Raw genomic sequence first — 14,395 nt, 5'->3', positions numbered from 1 at the left:
TTTTAATCATCTGTAAATGTTGGGGTTTTTTTGGACAGGCTTATTATAATTATATATTTAAATTTTTTTAATTACATGGTGTAGGTTGATAGTTTTTCTATTTTTAATCTAGCCTTTCATACTTATTTGATCATGATGAATAATGTTTTTAATATACTGCTCTATTTTGCTAGTCAATAATTTCATTTAGTATGTTCATATCTATATTAATTATAAAGACTTCCCTAGAGTTTTCTCTTTTGAATTATCTTTGTCAGTTTATTAAAGTAATGTTACATTTACCTCAAAAAGATATTAGGTAGACTTTCATTTTGTCTATATTTATGAAAAATCTACATAATATATGGATCATGTGTTTTTTTGAATGTTTGGAAGAATCCACCTATGATTCCATCTGATCTAGGTACTTGCTTTGATGGTGTTTGGGAAAGCAAAAAAGCGTGAGGATGAGGGACTAGTTTAAATCTTTCATGATATCTCTTATTTGTTCCTTCATGACTTGTTCATGTACATTATTAATTTCCTATTGAGTACATGTACCTATGATGGGTAAATTGTACTTACTTTTGCAGGAATATTCACAGATTACTATGGAAGAAAACAAAAGGTCTTTATTTTGTAAATTTTAATTTAAGGAAAAGAGTTTACTTGAGACAGAGGAAGGAGAAGAAGAATATAAAGATTCAAGGAGATTATAATCACCACATAGATAAGAATGAACCTAAATCTCTGGAGAAGGACTATATATCTGGGCTTAATTCATATTCAGGGAGTGTACTGGTCTTGAGTGAATGTATATTCAGGGTGTGGCAAGAGGATGAAGGGAAAAAATGTCCTTAGGACAGTGATGGAAAACCTTTTAGAGATCAGATGCTGGTCCCTGTCCCCATCTCATCACCTAGACTTTGTGCCATGCCCTTCCCCCCTCCCAACCGCACCAGACAGCATTCTAAGCCACTTCCTACCACATAATATCAGGTGTGCCCTGCCTCCACCCTTACCCCAGCACTGGGGAGGGAGAAGGTGCTCCTATTGGGCTTCTGAGTGGAGGGGTGGGTGAAATGAGAAATGTTCTCAGAATATAGAGAGGGTGTGGGGAGTAGCCTGAACACTCAGCTCCCCTCCAGTTCTGCCACTTATGATCCATCCACCTAAACTCCACCCCTACTCCCAATTGGGCTCCTGGGCAGGTTATGTGAAAAAATGTCATCAGGTGCTTGGTGGAGATGGGGAGGGGAGCAGATCTGCCCCTGTCCTCCTGCCTTTCTAGTAATGAACTCTAGTGGAGCAGGGATGGTGGCTGCTGCCTACAGAGAATGTCCTGCATGCCATCTTTGGCACCCATGCCATAGGTTTGCCATCACTGCCTTAGGAGAAAGTCCTCTACGACCTTGAAAATAAGTTAGAACAACTCTTTTGTCACTCTCCCAGCCACTGACAGCACATCTTTGTTATCTTACACAAGTCTATGCTACATTATTCAAGTGGGACAGAAGTTTATAGGGATTTGTGGAATCTCAGACATACTGTGTTAGTTTCTACCTCTAATTCACAGATTGGTAGGTGTCAACTAGTGAGAAACTGAAAGTTCCCAACAAGAAAGATACAGATGTGAATCAGGGCAGAGGTGTCAGACAGGAAAAGGAAACATCTCTAAGGCAGAGACAATCTACCTCTAGGCTCCTCCACCCATAAGATATCCTGGGCTATTATATTTAATTTTGACTATTCATATTTTTGTAAGTGATCAATTACTTCCTCAACAACTCTAATTTTTTAGAATATAACTTCATGTAGCATTCTTGAATACTTTAAATTTCTTTTGTGCTTACTTTCATAACATGACAAACATGGGAATATGTATTGATCATATTACCTATTCTCTTGGGGAAGGAAGAAGAAGGAAGGAGAAAAAGATAGTTTATCACAAAATGTCAGAAAACAATTACTAAAGTCACTACTTCTAATCTGGAAAAAATATTTTTTGCTTTTATTTAATTTTTATTCACTTTTTTGAATTGAACTTTGAATTGAATTTTTATTCACTTTTTAAAAAAATTTGTTATTTCACTGCTAGACAGTCAAAATGCTTTATGATAGTCATTAATGTTTTTTTTTAAGTATCTCTTGTTTATTCAGGAAAACAAAATAAATTTACCCTAAACTTTTTCTTTTGATGTATATTATTGGATTGATAATGGGAATTTTTAGATGTTATTTTTCTTCTGCTTTCCTTCATAATACAATAACTTTTTTTGTTTTATAACTTTAGTTTATAATTGCAATTAAATTCTAATTTATTTTTCATTCTAAATTGTCATCAACTGAAGTATGTTCTAAAATAAAACAAGTAGATTTCCTGCCTTTTGAATTGCTGTCATGTTTATTCATAACCTAGCATGTTATTACCTTTTTTGTGTTTTACATACACCTGAATACAATTTTCCGCTCTTCTGAGAAATGATAATTTCTGAACATACCTTTGATGATTTTAAAAGTAATAATTATAATAGGCACATTTTTATATGGCACATTAAGGTTTGGAAGATGCTTTGCAAATGCTATTTCATTTGATCTTCATTACAACCATGGGAAAAGTTATTATACTCATTTGACAGATGAGGAAACCAAAGTAGACAAAAATTAAATGATTTGGCCAGTGCCACTCAGGTAGAAAGTGCTTGAGCCAAATTTGAACTCAAATCTTTGAGGTCTCTATCTATTGTGCTACATGACTGCCTCACTCTATTCATAGATATATTTTCTTTACACCATCTCTGCTTCCTAGTTAACAAGAAATTTATTCATAAATAGTAGATATAATGAATTTGAGGAAATTTGAGGAAAGTCTTTTACAGGCTGAGGAACTTTGAAAATTTAGGAATGTTGTTTGCTACACCACTTGAATTATTGCTTCATATTTAGATGAAAAATAGCCTGGACCCACTGGAGGGAAAAGATCCATTGGAAGCATATAGAGATATTAGACATCGATACAAATATATACAAATATTACATTTGAAAAAAAAAAAACCTTGCCCCCAAAATTAAAAAAAAAAAAACTCAGGGAAACCTTTATTTAACTTGGAAAATTGGTTAACAATTTAATAGGAAATTTATTTGCACCCATTTCACACATTACATTTTAATGAATTCTACTAATATGATGTTCTTCAACAAAAAGGAAATCATTAAGTTTTGTTACTGTTATTTTTCTGTCCTTATGAAGTCATAGTTTTAGTCCAAAAACACAAAGCAAGATACTAGCTAGAAGTTGGAGATAACAGGACAGAACTGAACCAGTCTCCCTCCTCCAAAAGTTTAAAGTCTGCTCAGAAGGATACAACCTACATACCCATAAGTAAATCAAGGAAACCAGGAGAGTCACCACTAAACACTGGTTGGGAAGACCTCAAGAAAGATAGTATAAGTGGTACCTGAGCTGAACCTTGAAATGCAACTTAGAATTCTAAGAGACAGAGGTAAGGAGAGAAGGCATTGCAGTCATGGGAAGGCAGCTCAATATATTTTTCCTCTGCTTTCCTGCTAACAATTCTGTCTATTGTTAAAAAAGTTTCCTATACTGGTAACTGTAAGTAACACCTTGGCTACAACATCTGTGTCATATAAACACCATCACCCATATCCACCCCTCCAGACCTCCTACAACTGAAGAATGCTCAATATCACATTGTAAATTAATAGTATATCCAATGTAACGCAAGGCCATGTTAAACAATTTTGTGCCAATTCTCTGTGTAAATTGTAAATGAATTTTTCATCTCTTCTTGTACCTGGGGAGGCCAAATCTAGTGACTGCATGTGGTGTGATACCACGTCTATAGAGCTACAGTCCCAGATCTCATATTGGATTATTAATACTGCCTGAAAGGTGCAAAATATGTCTTTATTCACTTCTTTCTTTTTATGGATAGAATTTATTTTTAACACGTTTTTAAGAGGGGTGAAAGAGGTTTTCTAGAAAGTAAGACAGAAATCAAAATAACCCTGGGAAAGGACCATGTAGGTTCCTTGGTAAAGTCTATTACAGATAAATTCATAAATGTTTACTACAGACTAACATTTTTAAAATTAAATCAAATGCAATGGCAAAAAGTCACATTGATGTTCTCACACAAAACCATGTGTAAATGCTTTCTATGCTCTCTTTTAATTTCCTATGACCCCATCACATTTATTTTGTTCATAGAACATCTCTTGATGTCAGAAGCAGAGATGAAACGCCTACAAGGCTTCAGTGACCTCCAACTGCTCTTAGACCAACTGCAAAATCAAAGACTGCTACAACACTGTTTGTGATTCTCTAACTTGACCTGAAAAGGCTTGTGGGTTGTGAGGTCAAAAGCTCCAAGGGACACTTATATGATTTAGCAAATTTGGCTTGTGGGAGAAATGTGACTTCTGTAGAATTTCCCATTTTGCAATGATTAATGATATTCAAAAGGAAATACTTTCTCACTGTAATGTTTACTAGTTAGCTCATCAATTACAAACAACCATTTGTCTACTTAATTGTAGTTTGCTATCAACACATGATAGACCCATAAGTTTAGCTCTAAGTTCTCTTAAGTGTGTTGCTGATATATAGTGCTAAAGAAAATTAAAATGATGGATTTTTACAAGTCCAAATAAGTATAGTACTCTATATTTAGGGGGGAAAGTGCTGCTTTTACCTCATCTCTTTATGTCAAGGCATTTTCCAACAATCTACTATCCTTTTTTCAGGCAAACATTTTTAGTATCTTTTTTTGTTTTTATTCAGCCCTACTTCTGTTTTTATTGGAGAAGTGTCCTGTTATTATTATAACCATGCTAATCTACTTCAAATTTCATCTCTTTATGCCTTTTCTAGCCATTGGGGAATGGGGCACAGAATATAATCTTTCAAAGAAAATCAAGAGAGCAGTGCTCACTCTGTGTAAGAAAATTTTCCTCTCTCAGTTTCTAAGTGTCATTATCTGACCCTGTGTGATCAGTCTTAAAAAGTTAAAGAACTGTAGTGTTTTAGAATGGAAAGGATCTTTTGATGGGGATATGATTGGGGATGTAGACCCTAAATGATCACTCTAGTATAAATAATAATAATATGGAAATAGGTCTTGATCAGTTTTACGTGTAAAACTCAGGGAATTGCTCATTGGCTATGAGGTGGGGAGAGGGAGGAGAGGAGGGAAAGAACATGAATCATGTAACTATAGAAAAACATTCTAAATTAATTAATTAATTTAATCAATAAAAAGAATTGAAAGGACCTAGAATAATCTTCAATCTGAAGCATCAATATCACCTATAAAAACTACGTAGCAAGAGCTAGTATTTGAATATAATATTACAAATATTATCTCATTTTATCCTCACAATTGCCTTGATAAGGAAGTATTATTACCACTTCCATTTTATAAAACTGAGAAAATTGAAGCAGGCAGGTTAAGTGATCATATAACTCATATAGCTAGGAAAAGTCTGAAGCTGGATTTGAACTCTGTCTTTCTGATTCCAAGTTCAGCATTCTATCAACTGTACAGTTTTGCTATTTCAAACATCCTTGTCAAATGGTCACTGGTCTTTATTTGACTATTTCTGGTTGTGGAGATCTCTCTATTCCAGCAGAGAGAACATTCTAGTATTTGACACATGTCATATTCCTGCTAAACATTCAAAATTCAGTTTTAGTGGATTTTTCCATGGCAAAGTGGATAGACTATTGGACTTAAATAGTCAGGAAGACCAAGATTTGAATCCTTCTCAAGATGCTGACTCTATGTGTAATCCTGGAATAACAACTTCTCTGAGTTGTAATTTCTTCATCTTTAAATAGAGAATAATATAAAAAAAACTTAACCCACAGGGTTGTTTTGAAGATCAAATGTGAAAATATACTTCTATCACTTTACAAATCTTAAAAACCTATTTTAATGTAGTATAGTTGTTACTGTCAATCAATATGTAAAGTTTTCATTCAGGATTTACTATGCACTAGGGACTAAGCTGTGTCAGTGTTTCTGAAAAACAACAAACAGGACAATCTCTATTTTAAAGGACCTTACATAATAACAGGGGGAAAGAAAATATAAGGGGAGCTGGAAAAAAGAGTTGGGATGGAAGGAGCCTAAGGTACTGTGGGTAACATAGGGCATATGAAGGTGTAGAAGATGGGAGAGGTAAGTGAAATGGAAATGGAGCTGACCAGGAATGGAATTGGAAGAGATGAATTGTCATCTAATTCCATCTGATGTATTACATTATCCACACTATTATGCATTTTTTCCTATTTCAGTTTTCATTTGTCAAACTGTTTCTCCAAAAATGATGTCATTTCACTCATGTGTATGTTAATTTTCCCCAGGGAAATTTCTAATGCCTCAGAGTCCTATGTTTAAAAAGTTTAAAATCTAGTTAGGAAACAGTAAAAACACAGAAAAATGGTGTCTTTGTCACACAACACTTGCACAAAGGATGCATGTATTAAAAATGTCAACAGGCTATTAATGGAAACTAATGTTAATATAAATGAACTGAATAAGAAGAGTTACACCTTATTGGAATCATTACTTAGGTGCTCATTGTTAAGAAACAGCTGACTTTTTATTTCACTGTGTTGTTTTAAAAATTAAAAAAAAATGTAGTCCCTTAAAATATTGCTAATTTTTCTACTCATCTCCAGTTTGAGGGATTCAGTTGAAAGCAGCTGAGACAGTTGCCATAGCAAAGATCAAATACAAAAAGGAATATGGAGAAGTTGAATTACCTCAGGAATTCAAATAAAAAGATGGAAATTTTCCAAAGATGAGAAACAGGAGGAAGTAGGTGGAGTAGAAGATAAAAAAGGAGTTGGAAGATGGAGATAGGGGAAGGACTGAAGAAGGGAAGGTAGAATAGGGGAAAAAAGTATTAGAAAAAAAGGATTAGAGAGGGTGAAAAGGAAGGAAGAGAAGGAGAGTGAAAAAGGAAGACGATAAGATTTGCTTCTCTAAGAATTAAAGAAGGAAGATTTTGCTCTCAAAATGTTTTTTTTTTTTGCTTCATAAAGAAAGAAGCTCATTCAGTCTGTTCCAGAAATAAGGGTCTGGTTATTTGGAAACCAAAGAATCTTAAAACAATATTTACATGGTATTATCAAAGGAATATTAATTTAAAAAATTAGATTGTAGAGTATGGGGTAAATAATGCTTATAAACATTAAAAGAATACAATGCAACTTTTCTAAGTTTAAAGAGGGACTGTTCTAGTGATTCAATTCTAAAATCAGTTTCTGTTGATATTTTCTGTTATTTAAGTCATCATAGTTATTACAGTTCTGTCTCCTGTTCTCTGTCTGAGGGAGCACATGATAAATATTTTTATTTTGGAAGATTAAATAAGTCAGCATAAGGAATAGATACTGTGAATCTTGAAATTTCTCAGACTTGTGAATGTTAAAAATTTCCACATTGGGGAATTCTCCATTGGAACAATTCCCTACTGGGAACATTCCCCATTTTGACAGTGAGAACTCAACTTGGATCAGAAATGGGAGGACCTCTACTCCACCCATACTTAAGACTGCTTTAGGGGAGAAAACTCTTTGCTAAACAATGAGGGTACTTGGGCCCATACTTATAATGAGGCAAAAAGTTCTTTAAGCCATGCCTATTTTTAGAATTAATACAATGGGGTGCTAAGTACCTATTAAAGGTCAGGCAACTTGTAAACTTGCCAGGAGCAAAGAGGTGAACACTTATTCAGAAGTTTTTCTGGTTCAAAAGTACTAAAGGGATTAGTTGACCCAGCAGTGTTTTTTCTGATTCAAATTTACTAAAGGGATTAGTGGACCCAGCAGTGAATTCAGAATGGGCAGTCCTTTGGAAAACGTCTACTGTGATTGGTAGATGAAAGAACTTAGGGGAGGTGACATAGGAGAAAACCCTCTATATAAGAAAAAGGAATCTCTTGAAAGACAATCCTTTTGGAGTATTCTCTTGAGAGAGGCTCTTGAGAAGGAAATCTCTTGGAGGACAATCTCTAAGGAGGTCTTGCTGGAGCTCCTCTGAGGGGACTCTGTCCCTCTGGAGGCTCTTGAAAGAGGCCCTTTGAAACAGTCTCTGGCTGGAAGGCCCTTTGAGGAGGACTCTGGCTGGAACTCTCTGAGGAGACTCTGTCACTAGAATCCTTGCTTAGACAGACCTTGTGGTGAGTGATAAAAGACTGACTGACTGATCTCTCTCTCTTAAGACTCAGGTCTAGGCCATGTTGGCTTAAGGCCCTTCCTACTTATTTCCTTTTTCTCTCTTTCTCTCTTTTCTTTGATTCCTCATTATATTATTAATTAAATTCTCTATAAAACCCAGTTGACTTGGGTATATTCATAATTGGGAATATTTCCCTGGCAACCACCTTATATTTTATTTAAAACCAAGACACTGTAGAGAAACATATTTTCTGCAGTCACAAATTTACTCACCCACTCTTATATCTATCACAATTTATATCTTCCACTATTTTACTCACTACAGTTTATAACCTCAACCATTTTAACTATTACAGTTTATGGCATTAACTCTTTTAACTGCCACAGTTTATGGCAGACAACTATTTTAAATATAACAGTTTATGGCTCCCACTATTTTAAATCTTACAATACATTGAAAAAGTCTCAAAATATGTTTAATGTGTAATACCTGTGGCACTCCCACCTCCAAAGTGGTTGGGCGTGTCTTTTTCATATCTCTACATTTCAGTCCTCTTTGAGCTTTATAATTTTACTATATTTTTGGATGTGTTATTCTTTTTCTTTACATTTTAATTCTTTATTTTCTTTGCCCTGCTTACTTCACTCTTCATTAATTCATATCAATCTTTCCATTGTTTTCTGTATTCATCCCATACATCATTTCTTATAGCACAGTAATGTCATTAAATTTGTGTGTAAAAATTATTTATGCATGCCTTGATTGATGATCATCTATTTTGTTTTTAATTCTTATCTATCACAAAAAGTGGTATTATCAATATTTTGGAGTACATGGGGACTTTATTTCTTATTGCTGGCTTCTTTGTGGTATAAGTCCAATAACTCTTTCAAATAATATAAACATTTTTAGTACCTTTATTTTCATAATTCCAAATTGCTTTCCCAAATAATTGAACCATTTCACATCAAAGATTTATTGATGTCTATTTTTTCATACCTCCAACATTTATTGTTGCCATTTTGGGACACTTTTGCCAATTTATAGGGTGTGAGGTGAGACCTCAAGGATGTTTTGATGGGCATTTTTCTTATTATTAGTGATTTGGAGAATTTTTTCATGTGGTTATGAACATTTTGTGATTCTTTTGAGAAAAGCTTGTTCATATCTTTTGACTATCTCTTGGGGAATGACTTCTAGACATATTTATTTTTTAATTATTTATATATGTTAGATATGAAACCCTTATCTAATAGATTTGATACAAAGATTTTTCCCTATTTAATTATTTCCCTTCTTATCCTAGATGCTTTAACATTGTCTGTGCAGAAACTCTTCTCTTTTAAGGTTATCTATTTTATCTTTTGTAATTGCCTCTATCTCTCCTTGGTTAATTTTAATTTTCTGTCGTATTAGCAAATCTCAAAGGTGTGAGATGGTATCTCAGAATTGTTTTGATTTGTATTATTCAAGATCTAACAGACTTATGATAAAAAAAATGTTATCTTCCTGACCTTGGAGAAAGAACTAGAATCTGAGTGAAGACTAAAATGTATTATATTTCATTTTAAAATTCTTTCTCCCATTTGAGAACTCTTGCACAAAATAACTAATATGGAAAAATATTTCACATAATTTCACATGTAAAACCTATAGTAGATTGCCTGCTATCTCAGGGCTGCAGGAGGGCAGAAAAGGAGTTAGGAAGGGAGGATCAGAAGAAGGGAGAGAATTTGAAACTAAAAACAAAAACAAAAACAAAAAAACAACTTAGAATTGCTTTTTCATGTAATGGGTGGAATAAAATATTATTTTAAAAAGAACATATTTCATACACATAGCTATAAGAAGCATATGGTTTTGTTTCTCTTCTAATTGTTTTTTTAGTATGGCCTTTAATATTAAGGTTATATATTCATTTAAAATGTACTGTAGAGTGTGGTGTAAGGTGTTGACCATAGCCTAATTTCTGCCAGGCTGTTTTCCAGTTTTCCCAACAATTTTAATAAAAAAGGAGATTTTTTCTAGGTAACTTATTTTCTCAAGTATGGTGTTATTGAGTACTATTTTCCCCTAAATTTTCAATATATAGTCTGTTTTATTGATTTTTCTCTAATCCCTAATATCAGTCACTTTTGATGGCTGTTGATTTATAATATTGTTTAAGGTCTAAAAGTCCTATTTTTCTTTCATCCTTACTTCTTTTCATCACCCTCAACATTCTAGATCTTTTGTTTTTCCAAATGACTTTTGTTATGATTTTATCAAGCTCCATAAACCATTTCCATTGACAATTTTATTGTTATTTTATTAAATATATAAGTTAATTTTTAAAATATTTCCATTATTATATTGGCACAGCCTACCATGAATATTAAATAATTCTGCAACTATTTAATCTATTATTTACTTCTTTAAAAGGCACTTTGAAACTAGATCTATACAAGTGCTTTGTAAATATTTTCATTTAGACTCTGGGATGCTGATACAAGATTCCAGATATTTTATGATATTGTAGCTATTTGTAATGAATTTTTTCTATATATTATTATTTCTGGTTTTTAACATTATTATTATATAGAAATGCTATTGATGTTCAAAGATTTATTTTGTGGCATGTGACTTCAAAGATACTATTAGTTATCTTAGTGTCTTTGCTGTTTTTCTTGTATTTTCCAGGTAAAGCAATATACCATTAGTAAAAATGGATAGTTTCATCTCTTCTTTATCTATACTCCTTATGCTATTGCTATTGGCAATATTACCAGAACTATATCAAATAATAGTAGTGAGATATGACATTTTTGCTTCCCTCTCGTATTTATTAGAAAAGATTCTAATGTATCCCTATTACATTTGGTATTTGCTTTTGGTTTTAGATAGGTGCCTTTTATGGTATTTCAAAATAAGTTCTCTATTTGCTTAAAATTTGTAGGGCTTTTAGCATAAAAGAGTATTGTGCTTTTTCAAAGGCTTTTCCTGAATCTATTGAGAAAATAATGTAGTTTTGAAAGTTCTGGTTTTTAATATTATAAGCCCATATTTGTGGAATAGCTTACCCAATTGTATCCTGAAAAATTATATTTGGAAACATTATTCCATTCTTTCTTCCCTTCTGTTGTGAATATGTAATAATCATATAAATTGCATTGTTTGAATGTTGAATTTTTCTTCTCTGTATTTAAAGGTATTTCTCTTAATGGCTTGCACAAGTTGTTTCTGAAATAAATTGTGACATTTGACCCCTATGAGTCTAGGAATTTGCAGCTTTTTTTTCCTCTTGAAGATGAGGTGTGAATTCTTTAAATTGCAATTTCATGTTTAAAACTTCTGGACAGTTTTCTTCTATTATTCCTTCATTATAATTTTAAGGCTTTTGTGTTCTTCAGGAAGAACTATGATCCTTAGATCAAAATTCCCCCATCAGGTTTTTGTTCCTAAAGGGCTGTGACCTCGCTGACTGTCTCAGCCTAATCTAAAGTCTATAGCGTAGAGTCAAGAGTCTCCAAATCATTGGAAAAAATGAGAGGAGACTAGGTTAAAGGTAGATTTTACTGTAAACATGTTGTCTCCTTGAATATTTTCTGATAGCCTTGTTTCCAATCATATGGGAGGTGTGGGAGGGTTGATGAGTGAGCTCAGCGACTATGTCAATTCCTGCTCTTTTGAAACCTTTTGGATTCTCAGTACATTAGATTATAGAGATACCTGGAGTTTCTTTTTCTTTGGTGTATAATTTCTGCTTTGGAGAAGTTTGAAATGTCTTGAGGAATAGCAAAAATATTTAGCCTCCATTTTGTTATTCATATCCTAACCTTTCATTTTTAAGATGTTTGGCATTCAGAACACTTTGTTCTATCAAAATACTGATATTTGTGGTGATGAGTTGTTTGTTTGTTTTTGGTGACCTATATAAAGCATCTGGTGTCTAAGTTGCTCTAATACTATTTTCTCGCTCTGCTATTATCATATTACAGTCATTGGTGAGTAAGAAGAGATTTTACAAATTATCTGGGTCAATATACTATCTTAAGTTACTCTCTCTATATCCCTAAGAGGTGGTCTTGTTGCTTCTGTTTAAACTACTTCCCATGATAGAGAATATGTAATTGATGTTTAGATTTGGTATGCTTTAAGGTTTAGGGGAAATAGTATATGTATATATGTTCAATATAATATAATATATATATATATACATATCATTTCATTTGATTGTCACTATATGTTATAGCTACTACAGGTGACACTATTCCTATTTTAAAGATGAGTAAACAGGGCCAGAGAGATTAAGTGATTTTTTTCCCCATAGTTAAAAGTTCATAGTCAAATGAATTGTTGGCAATGGGATTTAAAACCACATCTTTCCTGAATCCAAGTCAATCATTCTTTTTACTCTAGCACACTATTCCAAAGGGTAATCCATTCTGTTTCTAGACTGTTGCATTTGTTAGAAAAAATTTCCTATATAACAGATGTTTGCTTTGAGCGTGATCAGATCACCCAACATGAAAGCACAATCATACTTCATTTTGCTATTTAATCTAGGTTCTAATTTCTATTTAGTACTCCAGGAGAACATCTATTTTCTTTTCTTTATAGTCATTCTCCAGATAGTATCATCTTCCTTTCTCTCCTTCATCAGGAAAATTTGTGATTGAAGTTTTATGAGGGTAAGAGATCAGAGATCAGAGGCAATTGGTGAGTGGTAGTATTGTTACTAAAGAATAAAGAGGCTTTGTATATTAAAAATAAATTTTAATTTTTCAAAGGAATATTTTTACTGCCAAAGTAAGTCAAAATATCTAAATGAGTGCTGTTGTTTTCATTAATTTTTTTCTTGAAAGAATTATCTGCAGGGGATATGGGTTCATATTAGTAAATTATGTGTAAACAACTTACACCAGATATTATTGGTTTCCCCTTGTTAGCTGTTGTACTGTTGTATTCTTGGAGAACCTGAGCCACAAAGAGTTTAGACAAGTTCTGTGCAGTGAACATCTTGATGTTCTGGCAGAATGTGTTAATTTGATCTGCAATAAGCAATGACTCCCTCTTGGCAGATGACTGAAGTTTGAAGAGTTTGGACTTGTCCTCTTTAGGGAGAAGAAGTTCTCCTGGGCTCTGATGTTGCAGATTCTCCTAGTGATGATGTTAACTAATACTGATTTTTTTAATCTCAAGAAGTTTGGAAATCTGTTTTACTATGTCTTTGAGACTGCCTATATATTTCATGTACTTCCTTTATATTTTTCACTTCATATTTTTAATCAACCAAATTATATTTCATTACATAATTGTTTTGTGGCAGTTCATGGGGCTCCTTCGAGATCCACAACTACCTAAAAAGGGTTCAATTTGCTCCTCTAACAAACATCTGAACTTTACTTTGGGACAGTGAATGCAGAAAATGCCTTCATCCAGAGAGGACCAAATAAGCTACTTTAGAACTTGCCCTAAGTTTTAAACAATTAACAAAGATGTTTCATTCATATTGAATCAGAATAAAGTGACCTTAAATTCAGTGACTTTCTAGAAAGAAGAATGATCAGGCAGTCACATATTTATGTTCTAATTCAGGAAGATGACCTCTGCACATTGGCAAGAAGAGACACCAAAACAGATTCTTCACTGCATGATTGTAAAATGAACTGTAATGTTCAGTATGTTCCAAGAAAATTCATTTCCCAAGTGCTTAAACTTTTTTTTAAAGGTGTATCAGGATAAATATAATGTAAATTTGATTAAACAAGAATTTTGAGTATTTTCCTTCCTGGTTTATAATTGGAAGAATTTGAAAAAGGGAAATGAAGAAAAGAACAATCATTTGATAAGCACCTACTATGTTTTAGGTACCAGGCTAGTTTAGAATTTTTACCCTTATCTTCTGTCTTAGAATTAAAAGTAAGTATTCATTCCAAGACAAAAGAATGTGTTTGGGGCTTAAGAGACTTGTCCATGGTCACACAGGAAGTAACTGAGGTCAAATATGAATCCAGGACCTCTCATCTCCAGGCCTGACTCTTTATCCAGTGAGCCACCTTTCTGCCTCTACATAAAATGCTTTACAACTATAATTTCATTTGGATTTTTTAAAGCTATAAATATATTGCCAGTTGTGACCTCTGTATTTTATTCCAAAAGGAAGACAAAAAATTTTAAAATTCATACTTCTATTTTCCATTTTTACCTATCTCTGTTGCTTCTCC

The sequence above is a fragment of the Monodelphis domestica genome, chromosome 4, assembly GCF_027887165.1.
Source record: "Monodelphis domestica isolate mMonDom1 chromosome 4, mMonDom1.pri, whole genome shotgun sequence".
NCBI classification, from domain to species: Eukaryota; Metazoa; Chordata; class Mammalia; order Didelphimorphia; family Didelphidae; genus Monodelphis; species Monodelphis domestica.
The sequence above is the reverse complement of the archived record's forward strand: the minus strand, read 5'-3'. Positions refer to the sequence as shown.